The sequence below is a fragment of the Dendropsophus ebraccatus genome, chromosome 10, assembly GCF_027789765.1.
Source record: "Dendropsophus ebraccatus isolate aDenEbr1 chromosome 10, aDenEbr1.pat, whole genome shotgun sequence".
Classification (NCBI taxonomy): Eukaryota; Metazoa; Chordata; class Amphibia; order Anura; family Hylidae; genus Dendropsophus; species Dendropsophus ebraccatus.
The window spans coordinates 18772665-18797868 of record NC_091463.1 but is presented as its reverse complement, the minus strand read 5'-3'; the positions used below and the strand labels follow the sequence as shown (position 1 = coordinate 18797868).

The 25204-nt window shown below is 44.3% G+C and overlaps 1 protein-coding gene across 4 annotated transcripts in view; it reads right to left on the bottom strand.

The window, feature by feature from the left end:
* Positions 1 to 23816, bottom strand: part of FLNA (filamin A) — an 85593-nt gene extending 61777 nt beyond the window's left edge. For 3 of the 4 annotated variants that reach the window (XM_069985815.1, XM_069985818.1, XM_069985816.1), the window contains exon 1: positions 23682 to 23816. The gene's annotated coding sequence lies outside the window, so the exon portion shown is untranslated. The remainder of the gene's footprint in view (positions 1 to 23681) is intronic. The other variant, XM_069985819.1, reaches the window with a different exon arrangement.
* Positions 23817 to 25204: the final 1388 nt, after the last annotated feature.

Here is a 25204-nt window from a genome sequence, read left to right as displayed (position 1 = left end):
CACCCTCCATAGGCAGTCAGTGTGCACCCTCCATAGGCAGTCAGTGTGCACCCTCCATAGGCAGTCAGTGTGCACCCTCCATAGGCAATCAGTGTGCACCCTCCATAGGCAGTCAGTGTGCACCCTCCATAGGCAGTCAGGTGCCCTCCAAGAATCATAAGACACATATGTAAAATGTATGGCTGCAAGAAATAATTGCATTTGAAGTCCAAGGTTATGTGGGTGCAACCTATAGGCATCGGGCTAGTATGCAAGGTGCACCCTCCATAGGCAGTCAGTGTGCACCCTCCACCCTCCACCCTCCAGTGTGCACCCTCCATAGGCAGTCAGTGTGCACCCTCCATAGGCAGTCAGTGTGCACCCTCCATAGACAGTCAGTGTGCACCCTCCATAGACAGTCAGTGTGCACCCTCCATAGGCAGTCAGTGTGCACCCTCCATAGACAGTCAGTGTGCATCCTCCATAGGCAGTCAGTGTGGACCTTCTATAGGGAGCCAGTGTGCACCCTCCATAGGCACATAGGCAGCCAGTGTGCAACCTCCATAGACAGTCAGTGTGCACCCTCCATAGGCAGTCAGTGTGCGCCCTCCATAGGCAGTCAGTGTGCACCCTCCATAGGCAGTCAGTGTGCACCCTCCATAGGCAGTCAGTGTGCACCCTCCATAGGCAGTCAGTGTGCACCCTCCATAGGCAGTCAGTGTGCACCCTCCATAGGCAATCAGTGTGCACCCTCCATAGGCAGTCAGTGTGCACCCTCCATAGGCAATCAGTGTGCACCCTCCATAGGCAGTCAGTGTGCACCCTCCATAGGCAGTCAGGTGCCCTCCACGAATCATAAGACACATATGTAAAATGTATGGCTGCAAGAAATAATTGCATTTGAAGTCCAAGGTTATGTGGGTGCAACCTATAGGCATCGGGCTAGTATGCAAGGTTTTGCACATATTGTATTAAAACAAAAAGATAAACCTAAAATTTAAATGATATAGAGCAAAAATATATATCTATCAGAATTTAGACATGACAGTGATAGTCATCAGATGTAACCACCGCACGTTACTATGTTCAGCTATCTGGGCTGTGGTTTTCTAGTAAGCTCTGCTGGGTATAGTGTTACGGCTGGTACAGCACCGGCACACCCGTCCTCCCTTCTTCCGTTACACCCACCACTTGCTTCCCCATCTCTGAGTGATGGCCCCCCACCCTGTTTTCACTCTCGCTGTCATATTCGGAGAGATGACTGACATCACACTGTTCAGAGGTGACTCACACACAATACAACCCGAGACATCAGTCACCAGGAGGGGGGCCTAGTGCAAACACAGCTGCACTATTCTCTCCTGATGGTGAAATAGATGAAGCTTCATGTGTTCTTCATTCAGCACAACCTAATAGTATCCCCATCAACAACTGATGTAGACTTCACTGAAGACAGACGGACAGATTGGCATCTTCTAATACCTTTTACCATTGTTCTTTTTAACGTGATTCACCTGGATGTAAGACTTAAAGGGGTTGTTCACCAAAATTTTTTTCCTTTAAAATCAACAGGTGCAAAAAATTTGTAATCTACTTCTAATTAAAAAAAATTTCAAATATTCCATTACTTATCAGCTGCTGTGTGTCCTGCAGGAAGTACAGTATTCTCTATAGTCTGACAAAGTGCTCTCTGCTGCCACCTCTGACCATTTCAGGAACTGTCCAGAGCAGTAGCAAATCCCCATAGAAAACCTCTCCTGCTTTCCAGACTGGATAGAATACCACTTTCTGCAGGACATCCAGCAGCTGATAAGTACTGAAAGACTTGATTTTTTTTTATAGAAGTAAATTACAAATCTCTGGCACTTTCTGGCACCAGTTGATCTGAAAGAAAAAAAATTTGGTGAACAACCCCCTTTAAAGGTGTCATCTACTTTGTAGCACCTCTTATATTTGAGCAGGTCTATAAGGGCACAGCAGATCGAATACATATATATATATATATATATATATATATATATATATATATATATATATATATATATATTCTATCATCCTATCTGCTGGAATAATTCATAGATATTATATCATTTTATTATGACATCATAAAGCGGCGCCCAAACACTACTAGGCTGAACATACAAAGGAGATCATATATACCTAAAAGCAACACAGACCCTCCTATAATAAACAGATGATTAATGGATAGAACAGGTGTGGGTGCTATAGGGCTACATCCCTCCATAGCGTGATATCGCATGTCTTGATATGACCCACATCCAGGCAGTCTAATAAGATGCAAAGAAAATAAAGTATAATGGAAATGATGCTACTAATGTAGGAGGCAGATTATAGGTATAAAGACACATCAAAGCTAGAAGAGAGACCAACCCTTCTGTATGGTGCGGACACCAGGCTTGGTCCTGGGTCCAGATTCTTTAGATACAGTGCACAGGACTATATAGACACATTATACCAAATGGGCAGCATCTTGGTGTTCTCCTACTGGGATATAGTGGAAGCGGCAAGGGGTGTTTGTCGAGCTGGAGGACCTGACATCCATTGATTTCAGTGGGCTCTGTGTAATACTTCATTTCTCCTGTGGGGGTGCTGTAGGGGAAGTGAACAGTTCCTGCCTGATATCCTGTATCGGTTTACTGCAGATCAAACCACAATGTGCATAGGAGCAGCTGAATGGTTCCTCATTAGAGGAAAGAAGGGTCGGACATGATGGACGATATGTCTGATACTGTGATCCCTCAGGAGATACCACAGAGGTGTCTGGTAGCAGCTGTTTCCTCTCTACCCTATCACACATGGGGATCACCCCGCGATCAACCTACGAACCAGCAAACTCACTGGGACATCTGACCTGCTGAACCACATTCCAAACAGTCACCAGCGATATGTACAATGGTAAAAAAAAAAAAAAAAAGCAATTTTTTAAATCAAAAAACCCTCCAAAACACTACAGCCATATGATATTAGATGATATTCTATAGTTTCACATATAATACGCTACATACAAAGTGTTGGGCCTGTAGGTTCTTTTTCAATATGCCGCATGCTGTAAGGGTAGCATCTATTCCAGTCTTCTCTATTAATTTTTTTTTTATAAAAATATAAAAATACCACAAAAAAACATGAAAAAAAGCACCAAAAGAGCTAGTGTGTGAAGGAGGAGTAATGGCGGTGGTGACAGTGTAGGATGAGAGTGACGCAGGATGGAACTGGGATCCATTCATTCTCCTCCTTTTACTATATGAGAATTCAGTAAAACCTCAAACAGTTTTTTTTTTCAGATTCGATGCAGATTTGACTCAATATGATTCATTTGTGTGATCTGTGGCCGGTGTAATATGTTACTATACAGCTGGGCCCGGTTCACACCATGCAGATTGGGCACTTTGATCTAGCAGGAGGTGACTTTCACATTGACTTCTATTGTGAGAAGAATATGTTGCGGAGCACAGTGCTGGCTTATTCCCATGTTCCATACATGTTTTTGATTCTGGATCCACAATTTAGGGCCTTTTGATCTATTGGTCTATTCACACTATCCATACTTTTATGTATTCGCAATCCCTGCCAGAAATAAATAGGAAATGTCATAGTACAGGCCGTAATTTTGCGGAAGAAACGTCTGTAAAAAAAAAAAAAAAAGTCTCACTCCAATTTAACTGTCCCATTTTAATGCGGATCCGCAAAGAAATCTGGATTATGGGTATACTATGGATGATTTTTTTTTTTACGGATTGCAGATGACATAATATGCAGTCCTGAAAAAGGACTGAGCTTGTGAATGAGGCCTAGGAGTGGATATACAGGCCTATGAAGCTGGACTTAGAATGGGATCAGATTTCATCCTACGTGAACGGTGGCCACCTACTGGCTAATGATGGTATTGCACCTTCTAAAAGTCAAGACGCTCATACACCTTATTAGGCTATGTTCACACTATGTATGTGTGCGGCTGTATTTTTTATGCGGCTGTAAATGTGCGGCTGAAACTACGGCCGTAGGAAAAAATAGACATGCGGCTGAAAACATACAGTCATTTACTTGGAAATCTGGTTTAACTAAAAATAACAAATAAAATCTTAAGAAAGTGATGCAAACACCTCTGGATGCATCTGGGAAAGCAGGGAACACAGTTTACAGGAATCGCTATTACCGGGGTTTGCGATCCTCTGCAGAATGCCGATGCCGATGCCTCTCATGGTTAATATATTGAATTAATAAAACACATTTTCGTTGTAATAAAGTCCCTTTCGTTGTTCAATAATTTAATTCTAACGAATCCATTATTTTGCAATTAAATATACTGTTAAAATAAATATATATATAAATAAATGTATATTTATATATATATTTATTTTTTGACAGTATATTTAATTGCACAATAATGGATTCGTTTAAATTAAATTATTGAACAACGAAAGGGACTTTATTACAACGAAAATGTGTTTTATTAGCATTATTAGAAGAAACATTTAGAATTATATGTGCGCTCAGCTGATTGGCTGTTCGGCTGAGCGCACATATAATGAGCCGGTCCGCAGTACAGTGACTTCATTGTGCTGCAGACCAGCGAAGAGACAACATCGGGGTGAGTATAGAGCTCTCCCCACCCCCTCCCCAGCACTGCACCCCTCCCAGCAAGGAAGGGGGGTCACTTAACCCCTTCCTTGCTGGGATGGGTGCAGTCTGACATCAGTCTGGCCCCCAGGGGGTTAAGGGGGATGCAATACATCCTCCCTTAACCCCTTGGGGGTCAGACTGTAAGCAGCGATCTGTAAAGATGCTGCATACTGTAAGGAGCACAACACCGCTCACAATGATGGGTGTTGTGCTCCTGTTTGTGTGTTTTTTGTGTGTTTCTCCCTTTTTGTTTTTCAGATATCGGTATCCTGGGGATTACGTCGGATTCCGTGGACTACGTCGATGACCAGCGGTTGTTTGTTGTTGTTTTTTTAATAAAATGGTCAATGAGGGGTGTTGGGGTGTTTTTATTTGAATAAAAAAAATGTTTTAACTTGTGTCTTGTCTTTATTTTTTACTTTATAGACTTAGTAGTGGAAGCCGTCTAATAGACGGAATCCATTACTAAGTTGGGGCCTAGTGTTAGCCGGTATAAAATGGCTAACACTAACCCCCTATTATTACTCCAGTACCCAATGCCACCAGGGGTACTGGGAAGAGCCGGGTGCCAGTGGTCCCGGAGCGTCAAAATTGGCGCTCCTGGACCGGGTGGCAGCAGGCTGGTAAGATTTAGGCTGGGGAGGGCCTAAACCAATGGCTCTTCCCACCCTAGTGTTACCAGGCTGCTGTCGTTTGGTTTTTAACCCGGCTGGTTATAAAAATAGGGGAACCCTATGCGTTTTTTTTTAATTATTTATTTATTTAAAAAAAACGCATAGGGTCCCCCCTATTTTTATAACCAGCCGGGTTAAAAAACCAAATGACAGCAGCCTGGTAACACTAGGGTGGGAAGAGCCATTGGTTTAGGCCCTCCCCAGCCTAAATCTTATACATTTATTTATATATCTATTTATTTTAACAGTATATTTAATTGCACAATGATGGATTCGTTAGAATTAAATTATTGGGCTGGGCGAAGATTTCCAAGTAAATGACCTGCCTCAGATCGCTTCGAAACAAGCTAGGGAAGCATAACTGTACTACGGGCGTATGTTAGCGGTTTGCCCGCATGTTCGCAATCCGGCCGCATGTCTATTCTTCCCATACGTAGTGTGAACATAGCCTTAGGCTATGTTCACACTACGTAAAACTACGGCCGTAGTTCTCGCCACAGAACTACAGCCGTAGTTTTGAGGGGTGGAACATAGCCTTATTTTTAATGGGATCCCGGCCGGAGCATACACACATTGCATACGCTCCGGCCGGTATCCCATGTGGCGCCGGAAAAAACTGACATGTCAGTTTTCTGCGGCCGGAATTCAGTGAATTCCAACCGCAGAAAGACCGGTCAGTTCACACAGTGAAGAAGCGGCTCCGGCCGCTTGCTTTACTGTGGGCTATGGTAAGCTCTGATGCGGGCGCGCGCTGATGTGCCCGCATCAGAGCTCCGCGGCCGGAAAGATCACCCGGCCGGGATGAACCGTGCAGAGACCGGCCGTTCTGTGACCCGGCCGGGGTCACAGAACGGCCGGTCCCATACGACGTGTGAACATAGCCTTAATAGCTGTCGGCTGAATGTTCTATCTCCTAATCTCCCCAGACACGTGAACATTCAGCTTCACATACTGAATAGACAGTGAATGGACAGAGGTAAGCTGCTGCCAGACAGCTCTAGCACAGAGCCAGGCAGTTGAAATCCATCATGCCTTATCCATCTTGGCTTTGGCTGTCCAGGAATGCCCCATATCCAGAAATCAGAGAAAAGTAAGTTTGACTCTATGTGTATATAACCTCTTACTATTTCCATTTAAGGAAGTAAACAGAATTCCAAACAAAACTAAAAAAAAACAAAAAAACTATAGTCTTTATATACATGAGGCTACAGGGAGGGAGGGCGGCTTCATGTGTTATTCATTACCCTGACATAATAGATGTTTCCTAACTGCAGTTCCGCAAAGATCCACAGAGGGGCAGCAGAGTAGCACAAAAAATATAGGCCAAACATAGGAGCAGGAGGGATATCCCATCTTCCTGACTCATTTTTCTCCTGATCTAAAGGATCCCCATCCCAACAAAGGCGAACACTGATGACTACACCAATAAAAGTCTACGCGGCATGATGAGAATAGGAAAGGGGTCGTGCCAGGAATTCAGATGCCTGACGTCATCTGGGGAAGATGATACTGATAGGCACAATGTAAATAGTTATTTGGTGACGTTTCCCACAGTCTTCCAGACAAGATATTGTAAAACTTATATATTTTCACCAGTTTTTCACTAGCCAGTGGGTAGAGCCTAACCTCTATTATGTCTCCCATACACTACACAAACATAAAGGGGAGTTCTGCCCCCTATACCTCCATAGTACACTCTCACAAGGAGAAGCAGCATGGAGGCCATTACAGAGGAGTACTGAGCAGTTTAAGCTGTGAATCAGGCACTGTGATGGGAAGTAATGCTCCTTATAAGCACCTATAGTCTCTGGCTCTCTCCCACCACTTAAAGGGACTGTACCACCAGGCCCAGGCTGAAGCACTAGAGGCGGGCCGGACCACCCTTAGTGGGAGGAAACCCTAGCCCCTCTATGATAGGGTTCCATTGATTCTAATGGAGTCACGTCATGGAGGGGCTGGAGTTTCTTCCCACTGGGGGTCGGTCGGCCCGCCTCCAGTGCTTCAGCCTGGGCCTGGTGGTACAGTCACTTTAAACCTCCCCTCTCCATAGACTACTGTGGGCAGCATGTAACCCAATTTCACAGTTAGCCGAAAGTCCTTCTTGTAAAGACAGAACAGGCTTGAGCAGTGTATCCAGAGTGAATCATATGTTTATTAGGTTGTAAAGAGTCTGATAAGAGGAGACAGAGGCATTTTTCTCTAATAAGATATATTACAACATTTCTTATGTTCTCTAGTACACTAAGTTTGACTATTTAGGTTACATTCACACTTACTATAATGGATATAACATGTTCGAATGTACCCTTAAGGGCGAATTTCAAATGGACCTTAAACAACAGAAACTTTATTGTACAGTAAAGAACACACAAGACTCGCTGCTCATCGATGATATGGTCAGGTAAAAGAAAAACATTAGGAAAGTGTGTCTAGCAACGCCAAACAGGAAGCGGAGATTGTGAAAAACACAGACTTGTATTCTCTTTTTGTTGCTGTTGCCAGGCAATCTTTGTGCTGAGCGTGCCTTAGGGAATGACAGGGTTTGGCTTGTGTCCTGCCCCCCCACCCCATTTACTGTGTTATAGGTTAAGGATGTCATTACAATGTATTCTCCTAATGTAAGTATTGCTGACAAAAAGAACACAGGAAGTCACCCAATAATACATATTTCCTTTAAGATTCAAGTTTTTTTTTTCTTAATGTATACATCCAATTTAAAGGGATTTTCCAGGATTTAATTATACATGGCTTATCTATGGGTATGTTCACACGGGACTGAATTGCTGCCAATTCTACCATATAACCATAGTAAAATATGGCTGTTTTCATAGAAAAACCGGGCCACACCTGTCCACAGGAACTGCAGATTTGCTTTATTCACTTCACTCGAGTAGAACTATAATTCTGGGCACAACCTGTGGACAGGGGGGGGGCGCTATTTTGCAAAAATGGTATTTAGAAGTGTTCTTTATTGTAGGAAACGCCTCCGATGCTGCTGGTGCAGTGGGGCAAATGTCCTGCCAGCAGCTTTAAGGTACCAATACACCTTCCATAACATAGCTAAAAGCTCGTTCAGCTGACCGCTCTCCCTCCCTTTCATTCCATACACATTGTTTACAGCTTGTTGTCTAGGTTACCAAGCACCACTCTGCTCTAAAAGCAGTGGTCTGGCTGGCTATATAGCTATAGGCTACAAACACACAGGGCGAATCCGCTGCGGATCCCTGGCCTATAGTTTGTATGGAGGACATACTCGCAGCCGGATGCAGCGAGAAATCCGCTGCGGATCCGCCCAGTGTGTTGGAAGCCATAATGTGGATGTATAGACATATTAGCGGAGGTTTATCAAACTGGTGTAAAGAAGAGCTGGCTCGGTTTCCCCTAGCAACCAATCAGATTCCACTTTTCATTCTTCAAAATGAAAGGTGGAATCTGATTGGTTGCTAGGGGCAACTGAGCCAGCTCTACTATACACCAGTTTGATACATCTACCCATAGTGTATATATACTGTATAATATATATAAATATGTATACTATAGCTATATAGTCACCAGCCAGACCACTGCTTTCAGAGCAGAGTGGTGGTCGGTAACCTAGACAACGAGCTGTCTACAATGGAAAGGAAAGAGCAGCATATCAGGAGAAGGAGACAAGTTTGCTAAATTAATGTATCTGCAAAAATATTTACCTTGAAGAGTCTTACAAGTATAGCTATGTAATCTGAGAAGGAATATCCCTTTAAGATGACATTAAGACGAGACTGTTTATCCAATGATAAATGAATATCAGACTGGATTCCTGTAAAAGACAACTATTGTATTCAAGAAGAAATAACAAAGAAAAGGAACGATTTATTTTTACTTTAAAGCTTGATAAACTTGCCATCCAATGCAGATGCTCGGAATGGTGGACGTCTTCCAAGACAAAGACCTCTTGTATTTTTTAATGTGTATTTAATGTTATCTTTAAAAACAGATTTGTCCCCACCCCTGATCCTGATCCTGGGCCTAAACTTCAGGAAAAATATGTTCACATATCATTTTTTAAGTGAAAAACTGTCCGTTTTTTTCATAATTACACCCGTAAAAATTATCATGATGATTATTTACAGTCGGCCTTAACAAAAAGGGCTGTTATTCTAAAAAAAAAAAAAGGCATTTTTTTTGTTTTTTCGCATCATAAAAATGTGTGAACATAACCGTAAAGGGGTTTTCGGTCACAATATATTGAACAGCTAATTTAATAGGGCCCTTAGGGGAAGAGCTTGAAAAGTAATGCATGGCAGATTTCTGTGGGCATACTTTGAATTCACTGTAGGATGTGGGCATACTTTAAATGCATGATTGATGTGGACATACATCCCATTGGATGTGGGCATGCTTCTTGTAGGATGTGGGCATACTTCCTGTAGGATGTGGGCATGCTTCCTGTAGGATGCGGGCATGCTTCTTGTAGGATGTGGGTATACTGCCTGTAGGATGTGAGCATACTTTCTGTAGGATGTGGGCATGCTTCCTGTAGGATGTGGGCATGCTTCCTGTAGGATGTGGGCATGCTTCTTCTAGGATGTGGGCATGCTTGCTGTAGGAAATGGGCATACTTCCCATAGGATGTGGGCATGCTTCCCATAGGATGTGGGCATGCTTCCCATAGGATGTGGGCATACTTTCCGTAGGGTGTGGGCATACTTCCCATAGGATGTGGGCATGCTTCCTGTAGGATGTAGGCATACTTCACACAGGATGTGGGCATACTTCCCATTGGATGTAGGCATATGTCCCGTAGGATGTGGGCATACTTCCCGTAGAATGTGGGCATGTTTTCCATATGATATGGACATGCTTCCTGTAATATGTGGGCATGCTTCACATAGGATGTGGGCATGCTTCCCATAGGATATGGGCATACTTTACGTAGGGTGTGGGCATACTTCCCATAGGATGTGGACATTCTTCCTGTAGGATATAGGCATACATCACACAGGATGTGGGCATACCTTGAACATATGGTTGATGTGGGCATACTTCCAGTAGGATGTGGGCATGTTTTTCATATGATATGGACATGCTTCCTGTTATATGTGGGCATACTTCCCCTGGGATGTGGGCATTCTTCCCATAGGATGTGACCACACTTCCCATAGGATGTGACCACACTTCCCGCAGGATGTGGGCATGCTTCCCATAAGATGTGACCACACTTCCCACAGGACGTGGCCATACTTCCCGTAGGATGTGGGCATGCTACCTGTAGAATGTGGGCATGCTTCTTGTAGGATGTGGGCATGCTTTCTGTAGAATGTGGGCATGCTTCTTTTAGAATATGTGCATACTTTAAATGTATGGTTGATGGACAGCGTACCCCAGCACCATCCATAGCCCAGTATGCCATTAGTCTTCCTTGCTCTCATGCACGGATCCCCTCCATGTTATACTTGGCCGTGTTACACAGCTTACTGCACTTATGTCCCGGACAAGGAAATAGGATGAGTCACAGGATTGTTTAGCGAGCGTCTGTTTGTTCTTCTCTCTGCAAGCAAGACGCCGGGCACAGTGACAGAATAGTGAAGCTCCTCATTGTACAAGAGACAATGATATCCATTCGTGTTCTCCAGACTTGGAGCTCGGAATGAAACGCGTCTGTTATCTATTACGGCTTAGGTAGAGATGGAAGACATTTCTGCTAAACCACATGGGTGTTGGCTAATAGAGAACAGGCGGGAATGACATGTATCACCGCAGAAAATTGTGCACAGTCACACCGAAAAAGTGAAGAGTCCCGTGTGTAAGACGATGAAAACGAAGACGCTGAAACCAGAACCCACAAAGAGAATGACTTCATGGTGAAAGCAATTACACTATACAAACTGCAAAGCAATGCCATAAATCTCCCGCTGGATTCCCCTCAGCAATGATTCCAATAGCTAATGGGCCATAACCAGCCCGCAGATATATGGACCGCTAATCACATTCACCGAAACATGTGGGGAGAGACGTCCTGCACGCTACTACTACTCCCAGCAGCCAATCAGAGTAAATAAAACTATCACCCCAATATATATAACTTAATACTATAGTGCGATCACTAATAGCACTGGCTTCAGCTGGGTTTTGTGTCATTCACCCCTGACTGGAGGTAGAAAATAGAAGGACTACAAGACGTGTATTGTCTACAGCTCCCCGACTCCTCCCTCTCTGTAGGTAACGCATCATCCTCTGATGTCACAGGGGGCGTGGCTGGATATTGTCTCTAGCCCCACCCCCTGTGTGATGTCATCATCCCTGACCAGTCCCTAAAGCCTACATCACTATCTTCCTGTCATATACACAGATATATTTATGTGTGTATGCAGTGTCCCAGAACAGCCCTTCTCATGCTCACACTTGTATTATAACCAGTTCTGTTCTGGAAAGCTATGGTCCACTGCAAACTGCGTGTATTGTGTCACCCCTGCAGTATTCAGGTCTGCTATTTCATTCATTTATTGCATGTATATTCAGGTATCAGTGCCTAATGGTATTATGTCGCCTCCCTAGTGTTCAAGTATGGTACTTCTCATGTATATTTCTCTATATATGCCTAATGGTGTGATGATGCAATGGCTGGATGTCACGTGACTGTGCCCTGCTTCCATGGTAACTCCAATGGTCATCGAGCTTTTGGCTGGGGTTACCATGTGACTTCCTGTTCTACCTCAGTCTATCTCCTGCCCCATAGGGGATAGGTTGTGTGTTTGTCCTCTCTCCCTGCTAAGAGAGAGGCCTGCGTGTGCTCTGCTGCTCCAGTCCACTGGCTGTGTTCCTGTCTCAAGTCTCAAGATTCTCATCTGGGTGTCGATTCTTCAGTCATTCTTCAGTTCCTCTCATCATCATCTTCTCTAATCATCAAACAGCAAGTATTTCATTCGAGTGTCATTCCACCCAGCATCTTATCCTCAGTATCACTACTACTCCCATCATTCAGCACGCTACTCTCACAGCCTATTGCAGCATCACCCATTACTCTGCTTTATTCAAGATTGCCTTATTCCCGGTTGCATCCGGAGAGACTGTTGCTACTAGTTACCACCGTTACAATAAATATACAACTACCGTTGTTTCTGAACCTTGGCATTGGTGTGATAATTGGTGCCCTGACTAAGGACAACGAAGAATCGCATGCCCAGTATTCCCGCATGGTCAGGAGCCCGGTTTCCAGCTGTATCACCCTCGTGCCTACACCGTGACCACATTATCCTACAGCTGCCCCGGTTCCAAATGCGATGCCCTGGCCCCTAGGGGCCACTCCGCAGTGTAGATGGTGCTAACAGGCAGGAACCGAATGAGTAGTAGTGAAACTGAAGTTGAGATGCTGGGTGGAAGGAGACTTGAATGAAATACTTGCTGTTGATGATTTGAGAAGATGACGATGAGAGGAACTGAAGAATGACTGAAGAATCGACACCCAGATGAGAATCTTGAGACTTGAGAAAGGAACACAGCCAGTGGACTGGAGCAGCAGAGCACACGCAGGCCTCTCTCTTAGCAGGGAGAGAGGACAAACACACAACCTATCCCCTATGGGGCAGGAGATAGACTGAGGTAGAACAGGAAGTCACATGGTAACCCCAGCCAAAAGCTCGATGACCATTGGAGTTACCAAGGAAGCAGGGCACAGTCACGTGACATCCAGCCATTGCATCATCACACCATTAGGCATATACAGAGAAATATACATGAGAAGTACCATACTTGAACACTAGGGAGGCGACATAATACCATTAGGCACTGATACCTGAATATACATGCAATAAATGAATGAAATAGCAGACCTGAATACTGCAGGGGTGACACAATACACGCAGTTTGCAGTGGACCATAGCTTTCCAGAACAGAACTGCTTATAATACAAGTGTGAGCATGAGAAGGGCTGTTCTGGGACACTGCATGTATATCACAGGGAGATTGGGACAGTTGCATGCTGCATTGTGATGAATGATGCTACAGAAGAGCAGGTGCTGCAACCTCACTGATCGTGCCATAGTCTGCAGTGAAACGGAGATGTTCTGCAATAGTTTTTGGAACAGAACGGGCAGGAGTGCTGGGGGAGTACGCAGGGTGGGAGGACTGTGATGATGAGCTGAGGGAAAGCAATGCATTCTGGGAATTGTAGTAATGAACAACTGCACAACCAGGAAGTACAGAAATAAGACCCCATAACAAATGGTGGTGGTTTCAGAACTGGGGCAGACAGGTAAGCAATGCTATATGCTTCTGAGCATGTTAATTTTTTAACCTGATATTGGAGTGCCCCTTTAAAAGAGAAGTCCAGCGAAAATTTTTATTAAAGTATTGTATTGCCCCCCCCCCAAAAAAAAAACTTATACAAATGACCAATATACACTTATTACAGGAAATGCACATAAAGTGTTTTTTCCCTGCACTTACTACAGCATCAAGGCTTCACTTCCTGGATAATATGGTGATGTCACTTCCTGGATAACATGGTGATGTCACGACCCAACTCCTAGAGCTGTGCGGGCTGTGGCTGCTGGAGAGGATGATGGCAGGGGGATGCTCAGTGTCCCTCCAGTGCCCTGTGTCCCTCAGTGTCCCTCGGCCATCATCCTCTTCAGCAGCCACAGCCCGCACAGCTCTGGGAGTTGGGTCGTGACATCACAATTTTATCCAGGAAGTAACATCACCATATTATCCAGGAAGTGACATCACCATGTTATCTAGGAAGTGACATCACCTTGTTATCCAGGAAGTGACATCACCATGATATCTAGGGTTAGGGTTAGGTGACATCACCATGTTATCCAGGAAGTGAAGCTTTGATGCAGTAGTAAGTGCAGGGAAAAAAGCACTTTGTTAGCATTTCCCTGTAATAAGTGTATATTGGGGATCTCTATAACTTTTGGGGGGTAATAGACTTCTGCTTTAAGTAGAAAGTGAAGAGGTGCATTCATACCTGAGGCACCAAGAGACATTGTCCTGCTAAAATAGTAATTGGGAACTTTCCAGCTATTGCAAAACTACAATGCCCATCATGCCTGGACAGACAAAGCCTTTGGCTGCTTTTGGGGGTGGCTGCACGAGGCAAGCACAATGCACAGACAAATCTATAAAGCCAGATCTGACAGACTAAAGGATTATGTGAAGAATATGAACGCTATACTGACTGCTGTTTTCTATCAGAGCTGCAGAACCCCAGGCCATATCATGTATTACCTGTGTACGGAGACAGCCAGGGATTAGACATGGCATGCAGCGGCGTAGAATACAAGTCCTGGAACTAAATGACATCATAGAGGAAGAATTCGAAACTTCAGCCCCCAATCTGACAACGAAGGCAGGAATGTGGAGCTGGGCGGACGACTGCTGATCTCTTATACCTGTAACCATCTATGGGCTTTCTGGCTGGGATCACATAGACCCCATGCATTGGGATCAATTATCCCAATCGATCCCCCCCCCCAGATCTAAATGTTATGCCCTATCCTGAAACCTAATTAGGTGGGTTTGCATGAAGCTCTTGTCATATATGTTACATGGGATCCTAGCAGAATGATCAAATGCCCAATACCATGGTTTGCCACTAGTTGCTTTCTGGCAGTTGCAAACTAAAATGAAGACAGTAGAAGACTGTCCGGGCATGCTGGGAGTTGTATTTTTGCAGCAGCTGGAGAGCACAGGGCCAGGGAAAACTGTTCAATACCTTTACACAGTACTGGGTAAACTAGCTCTAAATTAGGTTTCTTCTATCACCCTCTATCAGTTCAGCCCCATTGACTTAAATGGTGTTAAGTTGCAATAGCTAACATGGTCAATCAATATGAGTGGCGCAATGTCTGGAGGAAGGCAGCCATGTCTTTGTAATCTTTTACCAGGCCATAACTAGAACCATGTGTCAGTCCCTGAAGCAGAACTACAATCCCGGACATGTTGGGGAACAGAACAATTTGTTATTCATCAACAAAATCTTCAGATCCACAATGATCGTTCTTTTTGTGTAGATTTCTGAATGGAGACTTCTCTGTCTTTGGAAAAGCCCCTATAACAATGGCTGGGGTCCTGGAGGTCAACAGGAAAGGATGAGAATGTGTATGATGGGAACGGTAAGGGGGACAACACTTGGTCCTTCCTCATACTGAAAGCAGAAGAGGAGCCTCATTCCCCCAATGTAATATGCGTATCCACGATATTCCTTATTACTGGACAGTGTACCACCATAAGCCAGTGTTAGGAGACTGTAATGGTCATTTTCCTCATTGGAGCTCACAATCTAACCTTTCTGTGGTTAATTTCATTTAAAGGAAATTTATGATTCTGTTCCAGTCATGAGACCCGCAACCAGACAACATGGATAATTCCATAGAAAGTCACTGGAGTAAAGGAACAAGCAGGAGCACCTGGAGAAATACTAGGAGTACCCCGACTGCATAGGAGAAACCCGAAACTGTAATCTCCTGACACATACGGCAAATATATTCACAGACTCCAGTCATCTAATAGAGACCAAAAAAAAAGTTTCATTTTGGCTTCCATTTGGCTGGTTTCCATTGGGGTTCCTAAATGGAGAAGAGGAGTAAGTGGCCTTCATCATTGCTACATGGCGGAGGTATAGACCAGGGTATACAGCAGGTATGGGAACCTTCATCCCTCCAGCTGTTGTAAAACTACAATTCCCATCATGCCTAGACAGCCAAAGCTAAAGCTCTATACCCGGCATGATGGGAATTGTAGTTTTGCAACAGCTGGAGGGCGGTAGGTTTCCCATTCCTGGTATACCGCATTGTATACCCTCGCTGGACGCTGATAAAACGCACTGTGAAAAAAGCCAACAAGTACTCTCTGCCTGAGTCTATGTGGGTTTCCTCCGGGCGCAGTGGTTTCCTGCTATATACTGATGGGTTACACACAGTGTGTCTAGGAAATTGGCTCCAGTATGTGTGCGCACCAGATATGAAACGCCGGACTGTGAGCCATAATAATGACGGGCAGATGTGAGGGGATGGATTCTGTGAACAATGGCGCAGCATATGTCAGTGCTATAAAAGTAATGTAAAAATAAAAAAAACTACGTCCAGTATGCCTCATAGTGCATGTACTGGGACCAGAGGAATCTGTAATTGGTTACCACCACAGACCATAATGGGAAATATACAAAGTATCAGAGCGCTTGTCTGACCAGGGTTATGGGGGGCGTCAGGTTTTCCCATCTCATAAGTGATGGCAGATCACTGGGGTATGCCATTAGTTCATGATCAGGCCAGGTCTGACTTATGGGACCCCCACAATCCAAAAAATAAATGGAATACAAGGCTTGTAGAGGCCCCAGCAAAGTTGACAGGCTACATTTATGGTAAGATCCGCACGTTCCGCCTCAGGCGGTAGGAGGAATACAGGTACATTCCTGTATGCTATAAATATGTCATGGAGACCAATACCGAATTCTTCACATTTTAATCACCACAAAAGCTTTCCCATTATGGTTGTGAGGAAACTATGGAAGAAGCCATATTGTGGGCAGGATAAGCATTCTCAAATGGTGGCATAAATCCACTATAGGCCATCACTTTGTGTGTCATCAGTAGTACTATAGATGGTACTGCCCTCCCTGTAATATGGGCGTGCGCAATAGAAAGATTCATCAATAAGTGCCTTAAAGACTGATATCGCCCTGTGCAAGGGGCAGGGGATCGGCCATCGATTGAGCAAATGCTTGCTGGTTGGCTGATTGGGTCATTTTGTTCTGTCAAAAAGTGATGGGCTGTCAGCTGCACATCTCGCCATGTAATAGGGGATGAGAGACTGACAGCCGATTTAATGCATACATTTTATTTACAAAAGTTCAATACAATGTGCATTATATCCAGCCAAGAGAAACAAGAGGCGATGTTTCAATCCACCTGGGACCTTCCTCGTCTGGTGAGTCTGACGGATGTCGTTTACGATCAATGGAGTTCTGACCACTGGGACTCCGACTGATCCTGACAGTAATGGGGACACAGCACTACTTTAGCTCTGCATCTCCTGGTGACTGTCAGTATGACCGTGCTGCTTTCTTCATATAAACTAACTTAATAATTCTGAGCGCCTTTCCTTTTTTCGCCCCGATAAACCTTATTTCCCAGTAACGCTGAGCCGCATGTGGCGTGCCTGATACGCAGACCTCAACTTAATTGCTGAATATTATTAGAGCACCACAACATTTCCTTCAGGAAAATGCTGACCTCATCACGCTGACAGAACCCAGAAGAGGTCAGGGCAGGGTGCAGCCAGAACATGGAATTTGGGGGAGGAAACTCGAAAGAGAACAAGACTGCTGAAATGTTCTCATTGCAGCCAAAGAGCCAGCTATTTAAAGCTTGGAAATGAATGCTTTATACATATGGAGTGCTTTACTGGTGGGTAGCATGGGGGCTGAGTGATTGGTACTGGCTGTCTGACAGCAGCATTGCCGACCTAGGTCCAAATTTGAATTCACAGGGTTAAAGAACAATCTCTTGAACAGGTTTTCTGATTTGAATGTAAACAAAAATCCAGCCTTTTAGGAGTGTAAAATTATTAAAAACACTATACTCAACTTGTCGAGTCCAGCGCCCGTTCATCCCCATGCCTCTGTTTACCAGTTCTGTTGATGGCGTTACGAACAGGCAGATGCTACAGTGTGTTTAGAAATCATCAAGGGAGGTAAACAGAGACACTAGGATGGTCCAGAGCACTGGCAAAGTGGGTATGGCATATTTAGGCCCATAAAAAAGTGTAGTTTTTTTTATTAGAATACCCCTTTAATGAAATTTTTTGTAATACAACAAGACTGAAACTCAATGGCCATGAAAACCTTCAAGCTTATGGTGACTGATGTTCAAGAACATCTACAGGAAGTTGTAGTCTATTAATGGAGCCTGAATGCAACAGTTCATAGGGTGAGATAAATACTTTGTGGTAGAACGTGATATCTCCACCCAAAACCAAGTTATTGGTTTCTGGTCAAGCTGTATAATAAGCCTGAGAATATATAACGCAAGTACATTCACGTTGGGTCACCTCATCTGTTGTGCTGGTGTATGTTTGGATGGTGTTCTCCTTACATTTCTGTACCCAACCATCATGTGTACAGGACAGTGACTAGCATACTTGATCAGCCATGTTATACGCCCCCTACTGGGTAAAATATGGGAAATTTTGGCTGTGCTATGTGATCTACCTAGATTCTTCTCAGCTACGATGCTGAAAACAAGTGGTGGCAAACTTCTGAATTTTACTCATTCACCCATATAAAAAGTGTACTAGTGCATGAAGTATATCACTTGCAGCAATCATTTTTGTTTCAGAAATTACATATCCATATCTATTTGTAATTTATATTATTGGTGAAAGTGTCAGCAGCCATAGAGTTCCTTGTTCTGAAACCTCATCAATCGTTTAAAGGGGTCGTTCACCCCCCAAAATTTCTTTCAAGTCAACTGGAGCCAGAAAGTGCCAGAGATTTGTAATTTACTTCTATTAAAACAAAGTCTTCCAGTACTTATCAGCTGATGTATGTCCTGCAGGAAGTGGTATATTCTCCCCAGTCTGATACACTGCTCTCTGCTGCCACCACTGTCCATGTCGGGAACTGTCCAGATCAGTAGCAAATCCCCATAAAAATATCTACTGCTCTCCATTCTGGAAATGATGCCACTTCCTGCAGTACATACAGCAACTGATAAGTACTGGAAGACTTGAGATTTTTTTTTTTAATAGAAGTAAATGACAAATCTCTGGTACTTTCTGACACCAACTGATATGAAAGAATGTTTTATTTGGGTGAACTATGCCTTTAAAAATTCATCTAGGCAACCCCTTGAAGTGAGACTAGAATAGGAGAGGAGCAGTGGGTTGGCTCAGCACAGATAACATAGTTTATAACAGAAAGAGCCCAAACCCAGCAGAGGGAAATTAATGGACCTACATCATTATAGGTATTAGAATAATCCCTGGATCAGCGTCTTATGACATGAAATCTAGTTCCACAGTCTCACTGCTCGTACAGTAAAGAATCCGCGTCTGTGCTGATTGTGAAACCTTCTTTCCTCTAGACGTCATGTTGTCATGTTACAGGCTTAGGAGTAAAAAGATCACCACAAAGATCTGTGTACTGTCCATTCATATATTTGTACATTGTAATCAGATCGCCCCTAAGACGTCTTTTTTTCTAAACTACATAACCCCAAGCTTGATAACCTGTCCTGGTCCTGTAAATGTCCGAGGGTTCCTTGACAATAAGCTGATAGCAAAGTGCCTGCTGCAGGGACCTCCAGCAATCACTATGGGAAACCTAGGAGGAGTGTTTAGTTTTCCTGCAGCGCCACCACAGGGGAAATGAGGTATTACACAGTATCCATTCACATCAATAGGTTGTCTGTGTACAACAGGACGGGACAGGTCCTCCAGAACCAGAGACTCTCTCTGTGACCGCTAAAGAAGAAAAACATGGAATCTCCCTCCAGGGAGGATTATTTTTGTAAAAAATAAGTGTTATAACCAGTCAGTCAGTCCTAGTCAGTTCCATCCCTCCAGTAGGACTGTCAGTGACTAACATACTAGCATGATCATAGCAATGGATAAGCCAACCAGGCTTCACTTATTATGTCACAATGCACAATACCCATAGCAAGCGTCCTGGCAGCGAAAGGGTTAACGGTTTGGTTTTCCGGTGGAGTGGAGGTGGCGGTTGCCTTCGTACCGTACGTTATGTAGAGGAGTCTTAAGTGGTTGACTTGAAGGTCAGTGGAGACAAGTGCGGATTAAGGTGTTTACTTTCCCCTGCAGTATAGTGAGCTGCTCTTCTCTCCGTCCGCCCCGTCTACTGTCACATACCGACTTCTTACATATGGATTTGGTCGATGAATATGACAGAGGAATGTTAATAGAAATGTATGGCCGTGGAGCGAGGGGATAGGGCACTCAATGCTGAATAAGTTAGAAGCAGCCTGTGGCCTATGGCTGTATCCGTGTTTTCCAGGTTTCCATAGGGCTCCATTCCACTCCTTCAGCCACTGGCAATCGATTGCCGAGCATGCTGGACCTCTAGCTGTACTATGGCATTGGCCTTCGAGTGTGTACAGGGCTCTAGCATATGTTGGAGTTAGATTAAATACATACTGCGCTGTGAAAAACCTTTGTAAAACCCTGTGTTGGTGACATTTCTTATTTTGGCAAAAAAAAAAAAAAAATTACCAAATTTTACCAAAATTTTAACGCATGTGAACACAACTGAACTGGCAGCAGCAAGCGAGCACTGATCGGCGAGATCAGCGCTCCTTTTCGGAGCGTTTACAAGACTCAGACAGGCCATTTAAATGAATTGTCAAATTGCAAACAAGTTTTCGCTCGTTTCATCTGCTGATCAGTTGCTGATCGTTGCCCCATTAATGTTTTCGGGAGTATGCGTTCCCAGGAAGGCTCAGTGTAAAAAAGGGCCTTAAAGGAGAAGTCTGGCCAAGTACTTATATTTTAAAAGGCAGGGGCAGAGGGGGAGGATAATAACCAGGCTTTACTTACCTCTCCCTGTGCCTGCTTTCCGCCGCATGAACGGCCCTGACATCCCCAGTTGTGATGACATCATAACTCGGGAGAAAATGCCCGTCCCAGCTGATGGACTGACCAGTCAGCCAATCAGTGACTGCAGCGACGTCCTGCCTCAGTCACTGACTAGCTGAGCGGCCAGTCAATCAACCGGGTCATGAAATCGGTTCTGGTTGAAATCTCGAGCCTGGCGGAGGTCCCGTTGCTGAAGAGAAACGGGGAGAGGTAAGTTGAGGTTTTCATGTCCCCCGCCCCTGCCTTTAAAAATAAAAAGTACTTGGCTGGACTTCTCCTTTAAGATGTTATAAATGTGATGGTCATGGTCCATGTAACATGAAGAGTAATGAATGGAGTCATCAGGGGGAAGGGCGGACAGGTTCGTTCATGTGCACATAATAGGGCACGTGTATACAGATACGCCCAGTGGCTATACAAATTACTGTAGATAAACCATCAGATATTGCTACTGAACTCCATACGCATGCACACTTGGCTCTGCTGAGCATGCACACTTGGCTCTGCTGAGCATGCACACTTGGCTCTGCTGAGCATGCATGCGTTTTCAATGAGCAGAATACAAGAATCGGGCAGGCTGACATCTTAAAGGGATTATTCATCCCAACTTTTTTTTCTTTTAAATCAACTGGTCCCAGCAAGAGACAGAGAAGTTACTTCTATACAGTCTTCCAATACTTATCAGCTGCTGTATGTCCTGCAGGAAGTGGTGTATTCTTTCCAGTCTGACAGTGCTCTCTGCTGCCACCACTGTCCATGTCAGGAACTGTCCAAATCAGTAGCAAATCCCCATAGAAAACATCTCCTGCTTTCCAGACTGGAAAGAATACCACTTCCTGCAGGACATACAGCAGCTGATAAGTACTGGGAAACTTGAGATTTTTGAATACAAGTAAATTACTAATCTCTGGCACTTTCTGAAACAAGTTGATTTAAAAGGAAAAAAAATGGTGGTCAGTTTGATCCAGAAGAAATAGATAATATAAGGGAAGGTCGTATATTGCTGGATCTGCCCTAACATTGAGATGATGCTTACATACAGGTCCACACTGTACTACAGATACCGGCACCATCACGTGTTCCTTTATTCCAGTCCATCTGTTTATAAAGACTCTATCACAGGATACCTAGAATATCACCACACTAGACAGGAGCAATGACTCCATCACAGGATACCAGGGATATCAACACACTAGACAGGAGCAATGAGCCACATGTATCGATCCTCTCCCGAGGTCTGTGTTCACATATATTACATGGGATGGGAGTGCATCCAAAGTACAGAAAAATTGTAATAGAATTAATAGATAAATAGAATCCAAAATACTAAGTGTGAATATAGCCTAAAAACTGCACTGTTAAAAAAAAACAAAAAAAAAACTTCCACTTGCCACACCTTCTGCTTTTATAAATCGGATACAGCATGTCTGCCACTCCCCATTGTGCCTACTGGCAGGAATGGCGCGGTATAGGGAATCTGTGGTGCCAAATAAAGAGCCACCCTGACAGCCTGTCGCATAGCTGCGCCAACCATATCCATGGAGGATACTGTAAGCACAACAATCACAGGCAACACATCCCATCATACATGTTATATCCTACAGCACCCTGCATGACATTCTATAGCCTGGGGGGAACTACAAGTCTCTGCATGCCTGCAACCTTAAGTATATATAACCTATGGTACCTATGATTCCAATAATCCCCAGTGTTGTATGTATGGGAAAAGCTGCCCTGCTATACAGTGTCTATCCATACTTGCTAGCTTTTCTTCCATTCTCCAGTGGTGGCCAAATAGTATATTGTATAGTTAAAGGAGTTGTACAGGATTTCAAAAATATGCTTTCTTCCCAAAACAGCGCCACTACTGTCCTCAGGCTGTGTGTGGTATTACAACTGAGCTCCATTTATTTCAGAGTAACTGAACTGTAATACCACACCCAAACTGAGGACAAGAGTGGCGCTGTTTTGGAGAGAAAAGAAAACCAGCTATGCAGGATAACCCCCAGAACATGCAAGTCTGATCTGCCAGGATCATGTTGTAGACCAGGAGGAGCTGAGCAGATTAGTATATAGTTTTAAGGGACAAGATTGTAACTTTTTTTTAATTATTATTAATTCCTTTCTTCTGGGCAGCTTAGGAGTCCACTGGGCGGTCTCATTCTCTGTATGAGCATGTATACACATTTGTTAGTCACTGATTAGCACCGCCTACTGGACTCTAAAGGCAAATGACCAAAACACAAATTCTATTGAATCTTTTTTTTTTTTTTTTTAAATAAAACTATATATCAATCTGCTCAGCATCTCCTGTTCTATAACATGATGCTGACAGATCAGATTGCATGGTTCATGTGACAGGTCCCCTTTAAGAATTTGGATAGCACTCTAGCTAGAAAAACAATGTACAAGTCCCACTGGATTTCCTATTATGGATGTTACAGATCACCCCCAAATCTGACAGATCCATCACCAGGACATGTTCTTTCGGCTGATCTCTATGGTCACCGTATCTCCACCACAGAACATTTTTCACAGCTCATTTAACTCCATCACTTCCCAATGGAAACCATCATGTTCACGGAGCAGTCATCCCTACAAAGGCTGAATGACACTTTTCTATAGGATGACATTAGCAGTCCCATCACTGTCACACTCTGATAGAAACAAAGTAGAGATCAGGTGCTGGGACAGTCGCTCCTGACAGCTGGCACACTCAGGAGTCACTGCGCCCGACTGCAGAGGCGACTACACAGGTGAGTGGTCAGCGTGGAGCGCGGGCAGCGGGCAGCAGAGTGCGGGCAGTGCGCTTACCTTGCTGGAGCTTCCACACTAGAGGCGGGTGGAGAGGCTGGAGCTGCTGCTTCCTCTGTACAGGGGAGAATGCCTCCCAGTTACCCTGTCAATTCTATTACACCCCCTTGATGTCTCCTCTCTCTCTCTCCCTCCGAGATTGAGAAAGCCTTAATTGGTAAAATAGCAAAGTGAAGAAGAAGAGAGGGGGGGGGGAGTGTATGGCAGATGAGGAGGGACCCCGCCTCCCCGGGCTCGGGATGAGGTCAGCCTTCATTTTCTCAGAAGCCTGAATTTCTGCACAGCCTCAAGGCAAAAAAAAAAAAAAAGGAGAAGGGATGCCTGCTCCCAAGGAATTTAACCCCTTCAGGAGGAGTGGGCATATAGGATTGGGCAATAGGGGATTGGGGTGTCTCCATAATACAGCTGTGTGATGTGTATCCAGACAATGTCAGGAGATGGTACAGCCAAACCAGTGCTACAGCTGATGCTGAACTACAACTCCCAGCATGCTCATACATCATTTTTTTACATCCTGTGGCTCTCCAGCTGCTGCTGAACTACAAGTCCCAGCATGCTCATATATAATTCTTTACCTTCTGTAGCTTTCCAGCTGCTGCTGAACTACAGCTCCCATCATGCCCATCTATAATTCTTTTCATCCTTTTCAGGAAATGATAGGAGTTGTAGTTTTGAAACAGCTGGAGAGAAAGCTCATAGCTGGACATAATGGAAGTTGCAGTTTTTAACAGATGTAGGAACAGGTTGGGGAACACTGACAGCCAGACATGCTGGGAGTTGTAGTTTTGCAGCAGATGCAGGCTGGATAACATTGCTTTAGGGTGCGTTCACACCTACAGGATCTGCAGCAGATTTGATGCTGTGTTCAGTTATTTAAATGAAATCTGCTGCAGAAAATCAGCTGCAGATCCTGTAGGTGTGAACGCACCATTAATGTGTATGGGGAGCTCTCATGGCATGATGGGAATTGTAGTTTTGAAACAGCTGGAAAGACAAGTTGAAGAAAAACTAACAGATGGGCATGCTGAGAGTTGTAGTTTTGCATTAAATGGAAAAACAACCCAGGCGGCACTAATAGATGGGCATGATGGGAGTTGTAGTTTTTCACCAACTGGAGAAAGGTTGGGGAACACTGACGTGTGGGCATGATAGCAGTTGTAGTGTCGCAACAGCTGGAGAGAGGTTGGGGAACACTGATAAATAGGTATGATAGGAGTTGTAGTTTTGGAATGGCTGGAGAGCCACAGATTGGGGGACACTAAAAGATGGGCATGATGGGAGTTGTAGTTTTGCAACACCTGGAGAGCCAGACTTGGGGTACACTGGGGTGGAGGCCGATCCCTTGGGCTATGCTCAGTCAGATTGGTGCTCGCCTGTCATTCTGCCCATTGTACTCTTTAGTGGATCACCTGGGGAACTTCTGGTCTCCCCTCCCCCTCCTTTATTACACAAACAATAGGGGCTATCTGTGTTGGAGAAGGCACTGACCTAATTGTATGAATACAGTAGATGCCATCAGCCAT